Source organism: Motacilla alba, chromosome 15 (genome assembly GCF_015832195.1).
Source record: "Motacilla alba alba isolate MOTALB_02 chromosome 15, Motacilla_alba_V1.0_pri, whole genome shotgun sequence".
Taxonomy (NCBI): domain Eukaryota; kingdom Metazoa; phylum Chordata; class Aves; order Passeriformes; family Motacillidae; genus Motacilla; species Motacilla alba.
In genome coordinates, this window is record NC_052030.1 from 12,687 (window position 1) to 33,789 (window position 21,103).

Genomic DNA, 21,103 nt, shown 5'->3' on the forward strand with positions numbered 1-21,103 from the left:
GCTCCATGGGCACTCTCAAAGCAGCCCGAGTAGGCACAGGTGGCAGCTTGTCCCTGCACAGCATTCTCAGATTCGCGGTTATCCAGCTGCCAGCCGGCCCCGAACGTCCGAGGGCCTACCTGGTACTGACAAAGGCTTCTGCCTGGGAAAACAAACCTCACTTCCCACGTTCCTGGTCTCAGTTTGCAGAGCTCCATGGGCACTCTCAAAGCAGCCCGAGTTTGCACAGGTGGCAGCTTGTCCCTCAGCGGCATCTTCAGTTTTGCGGAAATACTGCAGGCAGATGGCCCCTAAGGGCCGAGGGTATACCTGGTACTGACAAAGGCTTCTGCCCCGGAAAAGAAAATTCACCACCCCATGTTCCTGGTCTCAGTTTGCAGAGCTCCATGGGCACTCTCAAAGCAGCCCCATTTGGCAATGGTGGCAGCTTGTCCCAAGGCGGAATCTTCAGATACGCGGAAGCCCGACCACCAGCCAGCCCCTAAGGGCTGAGGGCCTACCTAGTACTGAGAAAGGCTTCTTCCCCAGAAAACTAAATTCACCAACACACGTTCCTGGCCTCAGTTTTCAGAGCACCATGGGCACTCTCAAAGCAGCCCGAGTTGGCACAGGTGGCAGCTTGTCCCTGGGCGGCATCTTCAGATTCGTGGAAATCCAGAAGGAAGCTGGCCCTGAAGGACCAAGGGCCTACCTGGTACAGAGGAAGGCTTCTGCCAAGGGAAACAAAACCCGCCATCCCACGTTCCTGGTCTCAGTTTGCAGATTTGCATGGGCACTCTCAAAGAAGCCCGAGTTGGCACAGGTGGCAGCTTGTCCCTGGGCGGCATATTGATATTGGCGGAAATAAAGCAGGCAGCCGGCCCCGAAGGGCCGAGGGTCTACCTGGTACTGACAATGGCTTCTGCCCCGGAAAACAAACCTCAGCACCCCACATTCCTGGTCTCAGTTTGCAGAGCTCCGTGGGCACTCTCAAAGCAGACCGCGTTGGCAGTTGTGGCAGCTTGTCCCTGAGCGGCATTTTCAGATTCGCGGAAATACAGCAGCCAGCCGGCCCCCAAGGGCCAAGGGCCTACCTGCCACTGACAAAGGCTTCTGCCCCCAAAAACAGAACTCAGTACCGCACATTTCTGGTCTCAGTTTGCAGAGCTCCATGGGCACCCTCAAAGCAGCCCAAGTTGGCACAGGTGGCAGCTTGTCCCTGGGAAGTACCTTGATATTCGTGGAAATCCAGCCGGCAGACAGACCAGAAGGGCCGACGTCCTACCTGGTTCTGACAAATCCTTCTGCCTGGGGGAAACAGAACCGACCACCCCACTTTCCTGGTCTCAGTTTGCAGAGCTCTATGGGCACTCTCAAAGCAGCCCGAGTTGGCACAGGTGGCAGCATGTCCCTGAGCGGCATCTTCAAATTCTCGGATATCCCGCAGCCAGACAGCCCCGAAGGGCCGAGGGCTTACCTGGTACTGACAAAGGCTTCTGCCCGTGGAAACAAAACTCACCACCCCACGTTCCTGGTCTCAGTTTGCAGAGCTCCATGTGTACTCTCAAAGCAGCCCGAGTTGGCACAGGTGGCAGCTTGTCCCTGGGCGGCATCTTGATATTTGTCGAAATCCTGCGGGCAGCCGGCCGCGAAGGGCCAGCGGCCTGCATGGTACTGCAAATGCTTCTGCCCGGGGAAACAAAAGCCACAACCGCACGTTCCTGGTCTCAGTTTGCAGAGATTCCTGGGCACTCTCAAAGCAGCCCGAGTTGGCACAGGTGGCAGCTTGTCCCTGGGCGGCATCTTCAGATTCGTGGAAATCCAGTGGGCAGCCAGCCGCGAAGGGCCAAGGGCCTACCTGGTACTGACAAAGGCTTCTGCCTGGTGAAACAAACCCCACCAGCCCACGTTCCTGGTCTCAGTCTGCAGAGCTCCATGGGCACTCTCAAAGCAGCCCGAGTTGGCACAGGAGGCAGCTTGTCCCTGGGCGGCACCTTCAGATTCGTGGAAATCCATTGGGCAGCCAGCCGCGAAGGGCCAACGGCCTACCTGGTACTGACAAAGGCTTCTGCCTGGTGAAACAAACCCCACCAGCCCACGTTCCTGGTCTCAGTCTGCCGAGCTCCATGGGCACTCTCAAAGCAGCCCGAGTTGGCACGGGTGGCAGCTTGTCCCTTGGCGGGATCTTCAGCTTCGTGGAAATCCAACAGTCTGCCGGCCCCTGAGGAACAAGGCCCTACCTGGTACTAACAAAGGCTTCTGCCCGGGGAAACGAAACCCACCAGCCCACGTTCCTGGTCTCAGTTTGCAGAGCTCCATGGGCACTCTCAAAGCAGCCCGAGTTGGCACAGGTGGCAGCTTGTCTCTGGGCGGCATCTTGATATTCGGGGAAATCCAGCGGGCAGCCGGCCACGAAGGGCTGAGGGCCTACCTGCTACTTAAATTGCTTCTGCCCAGGGAAACAAAAGCCACAACCGCACGTTCCTGGTCTCAGTTTGCAGAGCTTCCTGGGCATTCTCAAAGTTGCCCGAGTTGGCACAGGTGGCAGCTTGTCCCTGGGCGGCATCTTCAGATTCGTGGAAATCGAACAGTCTGCCAGCCCCAAAGGTCCGAGGGCCTACCTGGTAATGACAAAGGCTTCTGTCAGGTGAAACAAACCCCACCAGCCCACGTTCCTGGTCTCAGTCTGCAGAGCTCCATGGGCACTCTCAAAGCAGCCCAAGTTGGCACAGGTGGCAGCTTGTCCCTGGGCGGCATCTTGATATTCGTCAAAATCCAGAGGACAGCCGGCCACGAAGGGCCGAGGGCCTACCTAGTACTGAAAATGCTTCTGCCCGGGGAAACAAAAGTCAACACCGCACGTTACTGGTCTCAGTTTGCAGAGCTCCATGGGCACTCTCAAAGCAGCCCGAGTTGGCACAGGTGGCTGCTTGTCCCTGTGTTGAAACTTGATAATCGTGAAAATGCAGCGAGCAGCCGGCCAGAAAGGGCCGAGGCCTTACATGGTAATGGCAAAGGCTTCTGCCCAGGGAACAAAATTTCGTCAACCCACGTTCCTGGTCTCAATTTGCAGAGCTCCATGGGCACTCTCAAAGCAGCCCGAGTTGGCACAGGTGGCAGCTTGTCCCTGGGCGGGATCTTCAGATTCGTGGAAATCCAACAGTCTGCCGGCCCCTGAGGAACAAGGCCCTACCTGGTACTAACAAAGGCTTCTGCCCGGGGAAACGAAAACCGCCACCCCACGTTCCTGGTCTCAGTTTGCAGTGCTCCATGGGCACTCTCAAAGCAGCCCGAGTTGGCACAGGTGGCAGCTTGTCCCTGGGCGGCATCTTGATATTCGGGGAAATCCAGCAGGCTGCCAGCCCCAAAGGCTCGAGGGCCTACCTGGTAATGACAAAGGCTTCTGCCCGGGAAAACAAAACCTACCACCCCACATTCCTGGTCTCAGTTTGCAGAGCTCCATGGGCACTCTCAAAGCAGCCCGAGTTGGCACTGGTGGCAGCTTGTCCCTGGGCGGCATCTTGATATTCGTGCAATTCCAGCGGGCAGCCGGCCACGAAGGGCTGAGGGCCTACCTGCTACTGAAATTGCTTCTGCCCAGGGAAACAAAAGCCACAATCGCACGTTCCTGGTCTCAGTTTGCAGAGCTTCCGGGGCATTCTCAAAGTAGCCCGAGTTGGCACAGGTGGCAGCTTGTCCCTGGGCGGCATCTTCAGATTCGTGGAAATCCAACAGTCTGCCAGCCCCAAAGGGCCGAGGGTCTACCTGGTAATGACAAAGGCTTCTGTCAGGTGAAACAAACCCCACCAGCCCACGTTGCTGGTCTCAGTCTGCAGAGCTCCATGGGCACTCTCAAAGCAGCCCGAGTTGGCACAGGTGGCAGCTTGTCCCTGGGCGGCATCTTGATATTCGTCAAAATCCAGAGGGCAGCCCGCCACGAAGGGCCGAGGGCCTACCTGGTACTGACAAAGACTTCTGCCCGGGAAAACAAAACCCACCACCCCACATATCTGGTCTCAGTCTCCAGAGCTCCATGGGCACTCTCAAAGCAGCCCGAGTTGGAACAGGTGGCAGCTTGTCCCTGGGCGGCATCTTCAGATTCGTGGAAATCCAGCAGGCTGCCAGCCCCAAAGGGCTGAGGGCCTACCTGGTAATGACAAAGGCTTATGCCCGGGAAAACAAAACCCACCACCCCACGTTCCTGGTCTCAGTTTCCAGAGCTCCATGTGTACTCTCAAAGCAGCCCGAGTTGGCACAGGTGGCAGCTTGTCCCTGGGCGGCATCTTGATATTTGTCGAAATCCTGCGGGCAGCCGGCCGCGAAGGGCCCACGGCCTGCATGGTACTGCAAATGCTTCTGCCCGGGGAAACAAAAGCCACAACCGCACGTTCCTGGTCTCAGTTTGCAGAGATTCCTGGGCACTCTCATAGCAGCCCGAGTTGGGACAGGTGGCAGCTTGTCCCTGGGCGGCATCTTCAGATTCGTGGAAATCCAGTGGGCAGCCAGCCGCGAAGGGCCAAGGGCCTACCTGGTACTGACAAAGGCTTCTGCCTGGTGAAACAAACCCCACCAGCCCACGTTCCTGGTCTCAGTCTGCCGAGCTCCATGGGCACTCTCAAAGCAGCCCGAGTTGGCACAGGTGGCAGCTTGTCCCTGGGCGGCATCTTCAGATTCGTGGAAATCCATTGGGCAGCCAGCCGCGAAGGGCCAACGGCCTACCTGGTACTGACAAAGGCTTCTGCCTGGTGAAACAAACCCCACCAGCCCACGTTCCTGGTCTCAGTCTGCCGAGCTCCATGGGCACTCTCAAAGCAGCCCGAGTTGGCACAGGTGGCAGCTTGTCCCTGGGCGGGATCTTCAGATTCGTGGAAATCCAACAGTCTGCCGGCCCCTGAGGAACAAGGCCCTACCTGGTACTGTCAAAGTCTTCTTCCCGGGAAACCAAACCGACCAGCCCACGTTCCTCGTCTCAGTTTGCAGAGCTCATGGGCATTCTCAAAGCAGCCCGAGTTGGCACAGGTGGCAGCTTGTCCCTAGACAGCATCTTGATATTCGTGGAAATCCAGCAGGCAGCCGGCCCCGAAGGGCGGAGGCCATACCTGGTACAGACAAAGGCTTCTGCCTGATGAAACAAACCCCACCAACCCACGTTCCTGGTCTCAGTTGGCAGAGCTCCATGGGCACTCTCAAAGCAGCCCGAGTTGGCACAGGTGGCAGCTTGTCCCTGGGCGGCATCTTCAGGTTCATGGAAATCCAGTGGGCAGCCTGCCCCTGAGGAACAAGGCCCTACCTGGTACTGACAAAGGCTTCTTCCCGGGGAAACAAACCCCACCAGCCCACGTTCCTGGTCTCAATTTGCAGAGCTCCATGGGCACTCTCAAAGCAGCCCGAGTTGGCACAGGTGGCAGCTTGTCCCTGGGCGGGATCTTCAGTTTCGTGGAAATCCAACAGTCTGCCGGCCCCTGAGGAACAAGGCCCTACCTGGTACTAACAAAGGCTTCTGCCCGGGGAAACGAAACCCACCAGCCCACGTTCCTGGTCTCAGTTTGCAGTGCTCCATGGGCACTCTCAAAGCAGCCCGAGTTGGCACAGGCGGCAGCTTGTCTCTGGGCGGCATCTTGATATTCGGGGAAATCCAGCAGGCTGCCAGCCCCAAAGGGCCGAGGGCCTACCTGGTACTGACAAAGGCTTCTGCCCGGGAAAACAAAACCCACCACCCCACATTCCTGGTCTCAGTTTCCAGAGCTCGATGGGCACTCTCAAGGCAGCCCGAGTTGGCACAGGTGGCAGCTTGTCCCTGGGCGGCATCTTGATATTCGTGAAATTCCAGCGGGCAGCCGGCCATGAAGGGCTGAGGGCCTACCTGGTACTGAAATTGCTTCTGCCTAGGGAAACAAAACCCACCACCCCACGTTCCTGGTCTCAGTTTCCAGAGCTCCATGTGTACTCTCAAAGCAGCCCGAGTTGGCACAGGTGGCAGCTTGTCCCTGGGCGGCATCTTGATATTTGTCGAAATCCTGCGGGCAGCCGGCCGCGAAGGGCCAGCGGCCTGCATGGTACTGCAAATGCTTCTGCCCGGGGAAACAAAAGCCACAACCGCACGTTCCTGGTCTCAGTTTGCAGAGATTCCTGGGCACTCTCAAAGCAGCCCGAGTTGGCACAGGTGGCAGCTTGTCCCTGGGCGGCATCTTCAGATTCGTGGAAATCCAGTGGGCAGCCAGCCGCGAAGGGCCAAGGGCCTACCTGGTACTGACAAAGTCTTCTGCCTGGTGAAACAAACCCCACCAGCCCACGTTCCTGGTCTCAGTCTGCAGAGCTCCATGGGCACTCTCAAAGCAGCCCGAGTTGGCACAGGTGGCAGCTTGTCCCTGGGCGGCATCTTCAGATTCGTGGAAATCCATTGGGCAGCCAGCCGCGAAGGGCCAACGGCCTACCTGGTACTGACAAAGGCTTCTGCCTGGTGAAACAAACCCCACCAGCCCACGTTCCTGGTCTCAGTCTGCCGAGCTCCATGGGCACTCTCAAAGCAGCCCGAGTTGGCACGGGTGGCAGCTTGTCCCTTGGCGGGATCTTCAGCTTCGTGGAAATCCAACAGTCTGCCGGCCCCTGAGGAACAAGGCCCTACCTGGTACTAACAAAGGCTTCTGCCCGGGGAAACGAAACCCACCAGCCCACGTTCCTGGTCTCAGTTTGCAGAGCTCCATGGGCACTCTCAAAGCAGCCCGAGTTGGCACAGGTGGCAGCTTGTCTCTGGGCGGCATCTTGATATTCGGGGAAATCCAGCGGGCAGCCGGCCACGAAGGGCTGAGGGCCTACCTGCTACTTAAATTGCTTCTGCCCAGGGAAACAAAAGCCACAACCGCACGTTCCTGGTCTCAGTTTGCAGAGCTTCCTGGGCATTCTCAAAGTTGCCCGAGTTGGCACAGGTGGCAGCTTGTCCCTGGGCGGCATCTTCAGATTCGTGGAAATCCAACAGTCTGCCAGCCCCAAAGGTCCGAGGGCCTACCTGATAATGACAAAGGCTTCTGTCAGGTGAAACAAACCCCACTAGCCCACGTTCCTGGTCTCAGTCTGCAGAGCTCCATGGGCACTCTCAAAGCAGCCCAAGTTGGCACAGGTGGCAGCTTGTCCCTGGGCGGCATCTTGATATTCGTCAAAATCCAGAGGGCAGCCGGCCACGAAGGGCCGAGGGCCTACCTAGTACTGAAAATGCTTCTGCCCGGGGAAACAAAAGTCAACACCGCACGTTACTGGTCTCAGTTTGCAGAGCTCCATGGGCACTCTCAAAGCAGCCCGAGTTGGCACAGGTGGCTGCTTGTCCCTGTGTTGAAACTTGATAATCGTGAAAATGCAGCGAGCAGCCGGCCAGAAAGGGCCGAGGCCTTACATGGTAATGGCAAAGGCTTCTGCCCAGGGAACAAAATTTCGTCAACCCACGTTCCTGGTCTCAATTTGCAGAGCTCCATGGGCACTCTCAAAGCAGCCCGAGTTGGCACAGGTGGCAGCTTGTCCCTGGGCGGGATCTTCAGATTCGTGGAAATCCAACAGTCTGCCGGCCCCTGAGGAACAAGGCCCTACCTGGTACTAACAAAGGCTTCTGCCCGGGGAAACGAAAACCGCCACCCCACGTTCCTGGTCTCAGTTTGCAGTGCTCCATGGGCACTCTCAAAGCAGCCCGAGTTGGCACAGGTGGCAGCTTGTCTCTGGGCGGCATCTTGATATTCGGGGAAATCCAGCAGGCTGCCAGCCCCAAAGGCTCGTGGGCTACCTGGTAATGACAAAGGCTTCTGCCCGGGAAAACAAAACCTACCACCCCACATTCCTGGTCTCAGTTTGCAGAGCTCCATGGGCACTCTCAAAGCAGCCCGAGTTGGCACTGGTGGCAGCTTGTCCCTGGGCGGCATCTTGATATTCGTGCAATTCCAGCGGGCAGCCGGCCCCGAAGGGCTGAGGGCCTACCTGCTACTGAAATTGCTTCTGCCCAGGGAAACAAAAGCCACAACCGCACGTTCCTGGTCTCAGTTTGCAGACCTTCCTGGGCATTCTCAAAGAAGCCCGAGTTGGCACAGGTGGCAGCTTGTCCCTGGGCGGCATCTTCAGATTCGTGGAAATCCAACAGTCTGCCGGCCCCGAAGGGCCGAGTGCCTACCTGGTAATGACAAAGGCTTCTGCCTGGTGAAACAAACCCCACCAGCCCACGTTCCTGGTCTCAGTCTGCAGAGCTCCATGGGCACTCTCAAAGCAGCCCGAGTTGGCACATGTGGCAGCTTGTCCCTGGGCGGCATCTTGAGATACGTGGAAATCCAGCAGTCTGCCTGCCCCTGAGGAACAAGGCCCTACCTGGTACTGTCAAAGGCTTCTTCCCGGGAAACAAAACCCACCACCCCACGATCCTGGTCTCAGTTTGCAGAGCTCCATGGGCATTCTCAAAGCAGCCCGAGTTGGCACAGGTGGCAGCTTGTCCCTAGACGGCATCTTGATATTCGTGGAAATCCAGCAGGCAGCCGGCCCCGAAGGGCCGAGGCCCTACCTGGTACAGACAAAGGCTTGTGCCTGATGAAACAAACCCCACCAACCCACGTTCCTGGTCTCAGTTTGCAGAGCTCCATGGGCACTCTCAAAGCAGCCCGAGTTGGCACAGGTGGCAGCTTGTCCCTGGGCGGCATCTTCAGGTTCATGGAAATCCAGTGGGCAGCCTGCCCCTGAGGAACAAGGCCCTACCTGGTACTGACAAAGGCTTCTGCCCGGGGAAACGAAACCCCACCAGCCCACGTTCCTGGTCTCAGTTTGCAGAGCTCCATGGGCACTCTCAAAGCAGCCCGAGTTGGCACAGGTGGCAGCTTGTCTCTGGGCGGCATCTTAATATTCGGGGAAATCCAGCGGGCAGCCGGCCACGAAGGGCTGAGGGCCTACCTGCTACTGAAATTGCTTCTGCCCAGGGAAACAAAAGCCACAACCGCACGTTCCTGGTCTCAGTTTGCAGAGCTTCCTGGGCATTCTCAAAGTAGCCCGAGTTGGCACAGGTGGCAGCTTGTCCCTGGGCGGCATCTTCAGATTCGTGGAAATCCAACAGTCTGCCAGCCCCAAAGGTCCGAGGGCCTACCTGGTAATGACAAAGGCTTCTGTCAGGTGAAACAAACCCCACCAGCCCACGTTCCTGGTCTCAGTCTGCAGAGCTCCATGGGCACTCTCAAAGCAGCCCAAGTTGGCACAGGTGGCAGCTTGTCCCTGGGCGGCATCTTGATATTCGTCAAAATCCAGAGGGCAGCCGGCCACGAAGGGCCGAGGGCCTGCCTAGTACTGAAAATGCTTCTGCCCGGGGAAACAAAAGTCAACACCGCACGTTACTGGTCTCAGTTTGCAGAGCTCCATGGGCACACTCAAAGCAGCCCGAGTTGGCACAGGTGGCTGCTTGTCCCTGTGTTGAAACTTGATAATCGTGAAAATGCAGCGAGCAGCCGGCCAGAAAGGGCCGAGGCCTTACATGGTAATGGCAAAGGCTTCTGCCCAGGGAACAAAATTTCGTCAACCCACGTTCCTGGTCTCAATTTGCAGAGCTCCATGGGCACTCTCAAAGCAGCCCGAGTTGGCACAGGTGGCAGCTTTTCCCTGGGCGGCATCTTGATATTCGTGGAAATCCAGCTGGCAACCGTTCCCTTAGGGCCGAGGGCCTACCTGGTACTTACAAAGGCTTCTGCCTGGGGAAACGAAACCCACCAGCCCACGTTCGTGCTCTCAATTTCCAGAGCTCAATGGCCACTCTCAAAGCAGCCCGAGCTGGCTCTGGTGGCAGCTTGTCCCTGGGCGGGATCTTGATATTCGCGGAAATGGAGCGGGCAGCCGGCCCCGAAGGGACAAGGGCCTCCCTGGTACTGACAAATGCTTCTGCCTGGGGAAACAAAACCCACCATCCCCACGTTCCTGGTCTCAGTTTGCAGAGCTCCATGGGCACACTCAAAGCAGCACAATTTGGCACAGGTGGCAGCTTGTCCCTGGGCGGCATCTTGATATTCGAGGAAATCGAGCGAGCTACTGGCCCGTAAGCGCCAACGGCCAACCTGGTACTGACAAATGCTTCTTCCGAGGGAAACAAAACCCACCACCCCACCTTCCTGCTCTCAGTTTGCAGAGCTCCATGGGCACTCTCAAAGCAGCCCGAGCTGGTCCAGGTGGCAGCTTGTCCATAGGCGGCATCTTGATATTCGTGGAAATCCAGCAGGCAGCCGGCCCCTTAGGGCTAAGGGCCTACCTGGTACTGAGAAAGGCTTCTGCCTGGGGAAACAAAACCCGCCATCCCACGTTCCTGGTCTCAGTTTGCAGATTTGCATGGGCACTCTCAAAGCAGCCCGAGTTGGCACAGGTGGCAGCTTGTCCCTGGGCAGCATCTTCAGATTAGTGAAAATCCAGTTGGCAGCCGGCCCCTAAGGGTAGAGGGACTACCTGATACTGACAACGGCTTCGGCCCTGGAAAAGAGGACGCAACACCCAACATTCCTGGTCTCAGTTTGCAGAGCTCCGTGGGCACTCTCAAAGCAGCACGAGTTGGCACAGGTGGCAGCTTGTCCCTGGGCGGCATCTTGATATTCGCGGAAATCCCGCTGCCAGCCGGCCCCAACGGCTATGGGCCTACCTGGTACTAACAAAGGCTTCTGCCCGGGAAAACAAACCACACTTCCAACGTTCCTGGTCTCAGTTTTCAGAGCTCCATGGGCACTCTCAAAGCAGCCCGAGTTGGCAATGGTGGCAGCTTGTCCCTGGGCCGCATCTTCAGGTTTGCGGAAATAAAGCAGGCAGCCGTCTACGAAGCTCCGAGGACCTACCTAGTACTGACAAAGGCTTCTGCCTGGGAAAACAAACCTCAGCACCCCACATTCCTGGTCTCAGTTTGCAGAGCTCCATGGGCACTCTCAAAGCAGCCCGAGTTGGCACAGGTGGCAGCTTGTCCCTGGGCGGCATCTTGATTTTCGTAGAAATCCAGAAGGAAGCTGGCCCATAAAGGCCGAGGGCCTACCTGCAACTGACAAAGGCTTCTGCCTCGGAAAACAAAACACAGAACCCCACATTACTGGTCCCACTTTGCAGAGCTCCATGGGCACTCTCAAAGCAGCCCGAGTTGGCAAAGGTGGCAGGTTGTCCCTCGGCGGCATCTTGATATTGGCGGAAATCCAGCGAGCAGCCGGCCCCTAAGATCCAAGGCCCTACCTGGTACTGACAAATGCTTATGCCCGGGGAAATGAAACCCACCAACCCACGTAAATGGTCTCAGTTTCCAGAGCTCTGTGGGCACTCTCAAAGCAGCCCGAGTTAACACAGGTGGCAGCTTGTCCCTCGGCGGCATCTTGATATTCGTGGAAATCCAGAAGGAAGCTGGCGCCGTAGATCTGTGGGCCTACCTGGTACTGACAAAGGCTTCTGCCAAGGGAAACAAAATTTGCTAACACACGTTCCTGGTCTCAGTTTGCAGAGCTCCATGGGCACTCTCAAAGCAGCCCGAGTAGGCACAGGTGGCAGCTTGTCCCTGCACAGCATTCTCAGATTCGCGGTTATCCAGCTGCCAGCCGGCCCCGAACGTCCGAGGGCCTACCTGGTACTGACAAAGGCTTCTGCCCGGGAAAACAAACCTCACTTCCCACGTTCCTGGTCTCAGTTTGCAGAGCTCCATGGGCACTCTCAAAGCAGCCCGAGTTTGCACAGGTGGCAGGTTGTCCCTCGGCGGCATCTTGATATTGGCGGAAATCCAGCGAGCAGCCGGCCCCTAAGATCCAAGGCCCTACCTGGTACTGACAAATGCTTATGCCCGGGGAAATAAAACCCACCAACCCACGTAAATGGTCTCAGTTTCCAGAGCTCTGTGGGCACTCTCAAAGCAGCCCGAGTTAACACAGGTGGCAGCTTGTCCCTCGGCGGCATCTTGATATTCGTGGAAATCCAGAAGGAAGCTGGCGCCGTAGATCTGTGGGCCTACCTGGTACTGACAAAGGCTTCTGCCAAGGGAAACAAAATTTGCTAACACACGTTCCTGGTCTCAGTTTGCAGAGCTCCATGGGCACTCTCAAAGCAGCCCGAGTAGGCACAGGTGGCAGCTTGTCCCTGCACAGCATTCTCAGATTCGCGGTTATCCAGCTGCCAGCCGGCCCCGAACGTCCGAGGGCCTACCTGGTACTGACAAAGGCTTCTGCCTGGGAAAACAAACCTCACTTCCCACGTTCCTGGTCTCAGTTTGCAGAGCTCCATGGGCACTCTCAAAGCAGCCCGAGTTTGCACAGGTGGCAGCTTGTCCCTCAGCGGCATCTTCAGTTTTGCGGAAATACTGCAGGCAGATGGCCCCTAAGGGCCGAGGGTATACCTGGTACTGACAAAGGCTTCTGCCCCGGAAAAGAAAATTCACCACCCCATGTTCCTGGTCTCAGTTTGCAGAGCTCCATGGGCACTCTCAAAGCAGCCCCATTTGGCAATGGTGGCAGCTTGTCCCAAGGCGGAATCTTCAGATACGCGGAAGCCCGACCACCAGCCAGCCCCTAAGGGCTGAGGGCCTACCTAGTACTGAGAAAGGCTTCTTCCCCAGAAAACTAAATTCACCAACACACGTTCCTGGCCTCAGTTTTCAGAGCACCATGGGCACTCTCAAAGCAGCCCGAGTTGGCACAGGTGGCAGCTTGTCCCTGGGCGGCATCTTGATATTCGTGGAAATCCAGAAGGAAGCTGGCCCTGAAGGACCAAGGGCCTACCTGGTACAGAGGAAGGCTTCTGCCAAGGGAAACAAAACCCGCCATCCCACGTTCCTGGTCTCAGTTTGCAGATTTGCATGGGCACTCTCAAAGCAGCCCGAGTTGGCACAGGTGGCAGCTTGTCCCTGGGCGGCATATTGATATTGGCGGAAATAAAGCAGGCAGCCGGCCCCGAAGGGCCGAGGGTCTACCTGGTACTGACAATGGCTTCTGCCCCGGAAAACAAACCTCAGCACCCCACATTCCTGGTCTCAGTTTGCAGAGCTCCGTGGGCACTCTCAAAGCAGACCGCGTTGGCAGTTGTGGCAGCTTGTCCCTGAGCGGCATTTTCAGATTCGCGGAAATACAGCAGCCAGCCGGCCCCCAAGGGCCAAGGGCCTACCTGCCACTGACAAAGGCTTCTGCCCCCAAAAACAGAACTCAGTACCGCACATTTCTGGTCTCAGTTTGCAGAGCTCCATGGGCACCCTCAAAGCAGCCCAAGTTGGCACAGGTGGCAGCTTGTCCCTGGGAAGTACCTTGATATTCGTGGAAATCCAGCCGGCAGACAGACCAGAAGGGCCGACGTCCTACCTGGTTCTGACAAATCCTTCTGCCTGGGGGAAACAGAACCGACCACCCCACTTTCCTGGTCTCAGTTTGCAGAGCTCTATGGGCACTCTCAAAGCAGCCCGAGTTGGCACTGGTGGCAGCATGTCCCTGAGCGGCATCTTCAAATTCTCGGATATCCCGCAGCCAGACAGCCCCGAAGGGCCGAGGGCTTACCTGGTACTGACAAAGGCTTCTGCCCGTGGAAACAAAACTCACCACCCCACGTTCCTGGTCTCAGTTTGCAGAGCTCCATGGGCACTCTCAAAGCAGCACGACTTAGCACAGGTGGCAGCTTGTCCCTGGGCGGCATCTTGATATTCGTGGAAATCCAGAAGTAAGCTGGCTCCGAAGGGCCGAGGTCTTACCTGGTACTAAGAAAGGCTTCTGCCCGGGGAAACAAAACTCACCAGCCCACGTTACTGGTCTCATTTTGCAGAGCTCCATGGGCATTCTCAAAGCAGCACAAGTTGGCACAGGTGGCAGCTTGTCCCTCGGCGGCATCTTTAGATTCGCGGAAATCCAGCAGGCAGCCTACCCCTATGGAAAATGGGCTTATATGGTAGACACAAAGGTTTCTGCCATGGAAAACAAAACTCAGCAACCCACGTTCCTGGTCTCAGTTTGCAGATTTGCATGGGCACTCTCAAAGCAGCCCGAGTTGGCACAGGCGGCAGCTTGTCCCTGGGCAGCATCTTCAGATTCGTGAAAATCCGGCACGCAGCCGGCCCCTAAGGGTAGAGGGACTACCTGATACGGACAAAGGCTTCGGCCCGAGGAAACAAAACCCACCACCCCACGTTCCACATCTCAGTTTGCAGAACTCCATGGGCAAGCTCAAAGCAGCACGAGTTGGCAATGGTGGCAGCTTGTCCCTGGGCGGCATCTTGATATTGGCGGAAATCCAGCAGGCAGCCATCCCTGAAGGACCATGGGCCTACCTGGTACTGCAAATGCTTCTGCCCGGGGAAACAAACCTGACCACCCCACTTTCCTGGTCTCAGTTTACAGAGCTTCATGGGCACTCTCAAAGCAGCCCAAGTTGGCACAGGTGGCAATTTTTCCTACGGCGGCATCTTGATATTTTTGAAGAAATCCAGCAAGTAGCCGGCCCCGAAGGGCCAAGGGCCTAACTGGTACTGACAAATGCTTCTGCCCGGGGAATTAAAACCCACCCACCCATGTTATTGGTCTCAGTTTGCAGAGCTCCATGGGCACTCTCAAAGCAGCCCGAGTTAACACAGGTGGACACTGGTCCATGGGCGGCATCTTGATGTTCGTGGAAATCCAGAAGGAAGCTGGCGCCGAAGGGCCGTGGGCCTACCTGGTACTGAGAAAGACTTCTGCCCAGGGAAACAAAATTCGCTAACACACGTTCCTGGTCTCAGTTTGCAGAGCTCCATGGGCACTCTCAAAGAAGCCCGAGTTGGCACAGGTGGCAGCTTGTCCCTCAGCGGCATCTTCAGATTCGCGGAAATACTGCAGGCAGCCCTCTCCGAAGGACCATGGGCCTACCTGGTACTGCAAATGCTTCTGCCCGGGGAACCAAAACTCACCACACCGCATTCCTGGTCTCAGTTTGCAGAGCTCCATGGGCACTCTCAAAGCAGCCCGAGTTGGCACAGGTGGCAGCTTGTCCCTGGGCGGCATCTTGATATTCGTGGAAATCCAGAAGGAAGCTGGCGCCGAAGGGCAGTGTGCCTACCTGGTACTGACAAAGGCTTCTGCCCAGGGAAACAAAATTCGCCAACACACGTTCCTGGTCTCAGTTTGCAGAGCTCCATGGGCACTCTCAAAGCAGCCCGAGTTGGCACAGGAGGCAGCTTGTGCCTGGGCGGCATCTTCAGAGTCGCAGATATCCCGCAGCCAGACAGCCCCGAAGGGCAAAGGGCCTACCGGGTACAGACAAAGGCTTCTGCCCAGGGAAAAGAAAACTCACCACCCCACGTTCCTTGTCTCAGTTTGCAGAGCTCCATGGGCACTCTCAAAGCAGCCCGAGTTGGCACAGGTGGCAGCTTGTCCCTCAGCGTCATCTTCAAATTCACGGAAATAAAGCAGCAAGACAGCCCCGAAGGGCTGAGGGCACACCTGGTAAAGAGAAAGGATTCTGCCCCAGAAAAGAAAACCCACCAACCCACGTTCCTGGTCTCAGTTTGCAGATCTCCATGGGCACTCTCAAATCAGCGCGAGTTGGCACAGGTGGCAGCTTGTCCCTGGGCGGCGTCTTGATTTTGGCGGAAATCCAGAAGGCAGCCGGCCCCGAAGGGCCAAGGACCTACCTGGTACTGCAAATTATTCAGCCCGGGGAAACAAAAGTCAGCACCCCACATTCCTTGTCTCAGTTTGCAGAGCTCCATGGGCACTCTCAAAGCAGCCCAAGTAGGCACAGGTGGCAGCTTGTCCCTGGACAGCATTTTCAGATTTGCGGAAATCCAGCTGCCAGACAGCCCCGAAGGGCCGAGGGCCTACCTGGTACTGACAAATGCTTCTGCCCGGGGAAATAAAATCCACCACCCCACGTTAATGGTCTCAGTTTGCAGAGCTCCATGGGCACTCTCAAATCAGTTCGACTTCGCAGAGGTGGCAACTTGTCCCTGGGCGGCATCTTGATATTCGTGGAAATCCAGAAGGAAGCTGGCGCCGAAGGAACAAGGGCCTACCTGGTACTGACAAAGGCTTCTGCCCAGGGAAACAAAATTCGCCAACCCACGTTCCTGGCCTCAGTTTTCAGAGTTCCATGGGCACTCTCAAAGAAGGCCAAGTTGTCACATGTGGCAACTTGTCGCTGGGCGGCATCTTGATTTTGGCGAAAATCCAGTGGGCATCCGGCCCCAAAGCACTGAGGGCCTACCTGCTACTGACATAGGCTTCTGCCCCTGAAAGCTAAACTCACCATCCCACGTTCCTGGTCTCCGTTTTCAGAGCTCCATGGGCACACTCAAAGCAGCCCGAGTTGGCACAGGTGGCAGCTTGTCCCTGGGCGGCATCTTCAGATTCGCGGAAATCCAGCTGCCAGCCGGCCCCGAAGGGTCGACGTCCTACCTGGTACTGACAAAAGCTACTGCCCTCGAAAAAAAAACTCACCACCCCACGTTCCTGGTCTCAGTTTGCAGAGTTCCATGGGCACTCTCAAAGCAGCCCGAGTTGCCGCAGGTGGCAGCTTGTCCCGGGGCGGCATCGTGATTTTGACGGAAATCCAGAAGGCAGCCGGCCCCAAAGGGCCGAGGGCCTACCTGGTACTTGACAAAGGCTTCTTCCCCTGAAAACTAAACTCACCAAAACACGTTCCTGGTCTCAGTTTTCAGAGCTCCATGGGCACTCTGAAAGCAGCCCAAGTAGGCACAGGTGGCAGCTTGTCCTTCGGACGCATCTTGATAATGTCGGAAATCCAGCGAGCAGGCAGCCCCTAAGGGCCGAGGGCCTACCGGCTACTGAAAAAGGCTTCAGCCCTGGAAAAGAAAACTCAGCATCCCACAATCCTGGTCTCAGTTTGCAGAGGTCCATGGGCACTCTCAAAGCAGCCTGAGTTGGCACAGGTGGCCGCTTGTCCCAGGACGTCACCTTTATTTTCGCAAAAATCCAGCTGCCAGCCGCCCTCTAAGGGCCATGGGCCTACCTGGTACTGACAAAGGCTTCTTCCCCTGAAAACTAAACTCACCAACACACGTTCCTGGTCTCAGTTGGCAGAGCTCCATGGGCACTCTCAAAGCAGCCCGAGTTGGCACAGGTGGCGGCTTGTCCCTGGGCGGCATCTTCAAGTTCGCGGAAATAAAGGAGGCAGCCGGCCACGAAGGGCCGAGGGCTTACCTGGTACTAAGAAAGGCTTCTGCCTGGTAAAACAAACCTCAGCACCCCACGTTCCTGGTCTCAGTTTGCAGAGCTCCATGGGCACTCTCAAAGCAGCCCGAGTTGGCACAGGTGGCAGCTTGTCCCTGGGCGGCATCTTCAGATTCGCGGAAATCCAGAAGGAAGCTGGCCCAGAAGGACCAAGGGCCTACCTGGTACTGAGAAAGACTTCTGCCCAGGGAAACAAAATTCGCCACCCCACTATCCTGGTCTCAGTTTGCAGAGCTCCATGGGCACTCTGAAATCAGCCCGAGTTGGCACAGGTGGCAGCTTGTCCCTGGGCGGCATCTTCAGATTCGCGGAAATCCAGAAGGAAGCTGGCCCAGAAGGGCCCTCTGCCTAGCTGGTACTGACAAAGGCTTCTGCCCGGGGAAACAAAATTCGCCAACACGTGTTCATGGTCTCAGTTTGCAGAGCTCCATGGGCACTCTCAAAGCAGCCCGAGTTGGCACAGGTGGCAGTTTGTCCCTGGGCGGCATCTTCCGATTCGCGGAAATCCAGCTGCCAGACAGCCCCGAAGGGCCGAGGGCCTACCTGGTAATGAGAAAGGCTTCTGCCCCAGAAAAGAAAACCCACCAACCCACGTTCCTTGTCTCAGTTTGCAGAGCTCCATGGGCACTCTCAAAGCAGCCCGAGTTGGCACAGGTGGCAGCTTGTCTCTGGGCGGCATCTTGATATTCGGGGAAATCCAGCGGGCAGCCGGCCCTTTAGCGCTGAGGGCCTACCTGGTACGGACAAATACTTCTGTCCGGGGAAATAAAATCCACCACCCCACGTTAATGGTCTCAGTTTGCAGAGCTCCATGGGCAATCTCAAAGCAGTTCGACTTAGCACAGGTGGTAGCTTGTCCCTGGGCGGCATCTTGATATTCGTGGAAATCCAGAAGGAAGCTGGCGCCGAAGGAACAAGGGCCTACCTGGTACTGACAAAGGCTTCTGCCCAGGGAAACAAAATTCGCCAACCCACGTTCCTGGTCTCAGTTTGCAGAGCTCCATGGGCACTCTCAAAGCAGCCCGAGTTGGCACAGGTGGCAGCTTGTCCCTGGGCGGCATCTACAGATTCGCGGAAATCCAGCTGCCAGCCGGCCCCAAGGGACTGAGGGCCTACATAGTACTGAGAAAGGCTTCTGCCCGGGAAAACAAAACTCACCACCCCACATTCCTGGTCTCAGTTTGCAGAGCTCCATGGGCACTCTCAAGGCAGCCCGAGTTGGCGCAGGTGGCAGCTTGTCCCTGGGCGGCATCTTCAGGTTCGCGGAAATAAAGCAGGCAGCCGGCCACGAAGGTCCGAGGGCCTACCTGGAACTGACAAAGGCTTCTGCTTCAGAAAACAAACCTCAGCACCCCACATTCCTCATCTCACGTTGCAGAGCTCCATGGGCACTCTCAAAGCAGCCCGAGTTGGCACAGGTGGCAGCTTGTCCCTCGCAGCATTTTCAGATTCGCGGAAATCCACCTGCCAGACGGCCCAGAAACTTTCGAGGGCCTACCTGGTACTGACAAAGGCTTCTGCCTGGGAAAAAAGAACTCAGTACCGCACGTTCCTTGTCTCAGTTTGCAGAGCTCCATGGGCACTCTCAAAGCAGCCCGAGTTGGCACAGGTGGCAGCTTGTCCCTGGGCGGCATCTTGATATTCGTGGAAATCCTGAAGGAAGCTGACCCTGAAGGACCAAGGGCCTACCTGGTACTGAGAAAGACTTCTGCCCAGGGAAACAAAATTCGCCAACCCACGTTCCTGGTTTCAGATTGCAGAGCTCCATGGGCACTCTCAAGGCAGCCCGAGTTGGCAATGGTGGCAGCTTGTCCCTCGGCCGCATCTTCAGGTTCGCAGAAATAAAGCAGGCAGCCGGCCACGAAGGGCCGAGGGCCTACCTGGTACTGACAAAGGCTTCTGCCCAGGAAAACAAACCTCAGCACCCCACATTCCTGGTCTCAGTTTGCAGAGCTCCATGGGCACTCTCAAAGCAGCCCGAGTTGGCACACGTGGCAGCTTGTCCCTGGGCGGCATCTTCAGATTCGCGGAAATAAAGCAGGCAGCATACCCCAATGGAAAATGGTCCTATCTGGTACAGACAAAGGCTTCTGCCCGGGAAAAACAAAACTCACCATCCCATCTCAGTTCCTGGTCTCAGTTTGCAGAGCTCCATGGGCACTCTCAAAGCAGCCCGAGTTGGCAATGGTGGCAGCTTGTCCCTGGGCGGCATCTTGATATTCGTGGAAATCCAGAAGGAAGCTGGCCCAGAAGGACCATGGGCCTACCTGGTACTGAGAAAGACTTCTGCCCGGGGAAACAAAATTCGCCAACCCACGTTCCTGGTCTCAGTTTGCAGAGCTCCATGGGCACTCTCAAAGCAGCCCGAGTTGGCACAGGTGGCAGCTTGTCCCTGGGCAGCATCTTCAGATTCGACGAAATCCAGAAGGAAGCTGGCGCCGAAGGGCCCTGTGCCTACATAGTACTGACAAAGGCTTCTGCCTGGGGAAACAAAATTCGCCAACACGCGTTTCTGGTCTCAGTTTTCAGAGGTCCATGGGCACTCTCAAAGCAGCCCGAGTTGGCACAGGTGGCAGCTTGTCCCTTGGCGGCATCTTGATATTGCCGCATCTTGATATTGGCGGAAATCCAGCGAGCAGCCGGCCCCTAAGGGCCAAGGGGCTACCTGGCACTTACAAATGCTTCTGCCTGGGGAAATAAAACCCACCACCCCACAATCCTGATCTCAGTTTGCAGAGCTCCATGGGCACACTCAAAGCAGCCCGAGCTGGCACAGGTGGCAGCTTGTCCCTGGGCGGCATCTTCAGATTCGTGGAAATCCAGCTGCCGGCTGGCCCCAAAGCACTGAGGGCCTACATAGTACTGACAAAGGCTTCTGCCCCGGAAAACAAAACTCACCACCCCACATTCCTCGTCTCAGTTTGCAGAGCTCCATGGGCACTCTCAAAGCAGCCCGAGTTGGCACAGGTGGCAGCTTGTCCCTTGGCGGCATCTTGATATTGCCGCATCTTGATATTGGCGGAAATCCAGCGAGCAGCCGGCCCCTAAGGGCCAAGGGGCTACCTGGCACTTACAAATGCTTCTGCCTGGGGAAATAAAACCCACCACCCCACAATCCTGATCTCAGTTTGCAGAGCTCCATGGGCACACTCAAAGCAGCCCGAGCTGGCACAGGCTGCAGCTTGTCCATGGTCGGAATCTTCAGATTCGGTGAAATCCCGCTGCTAACCAGACCCGAAAGGCCGAGGGCCGACCTGGTACTGACAAAGGCTTCTGCCCTCGAAAAAAAACTCACCACCCCACGTTCCTGGTCTCAGTTTGCAGAGCTCCATGGGCACTCTCAAAGCAGCCTGAGTTGGCAATGGTGGCAGCTTGTCCCTGGGCGTCACCTTTATATTGGCGGATATCCAGCTGCCAGCCATCCCCTAAGGGCCATGGGCCTACCTGGTACTGACAAAGGCTTCTTCCCCTGAAAACTAAACTCACCAACACACGTTCCTGGTCTCAGTTTTCAGAGCTCCATGGGCACTCTCAAAGCAGCCCAAGTAGGCACAGGTGGCAGCTTGTCCTTCGGACGCATCTTGATAATGGCGGAAATCCAGCGAGCAGGCGGCCCCTAAGGGCCGAGGGCCTACCGGCTACTGAAAAAGGCTTCTGCCCGGGAAAAACAAAACTCACCATCCCATCTCAGTTCCTGGTCTCAGTTTGCAGAGCTCCATGGGCACTCTCAAGGCAGCCCGAGTTGGCACAGGTGGCAGCTTGTCCCTGGGCGGCATCTTCAGATTCGCGGAAATCCCGCTGCCAACCGGCCCCGAAGGGTCGACGTCCTACCTGGTACTGACAAAGGCTTCTGCCCTCGAAAAAAAAAAACTCACCATCCCACAATCCTGGTCTCAGTTTGCAGAGTTCCATGGGCACTCTCAAAGCAGGCCGAGTTGGCACAGGTGGCAGCTTGTCCCTGGGCGGCATCT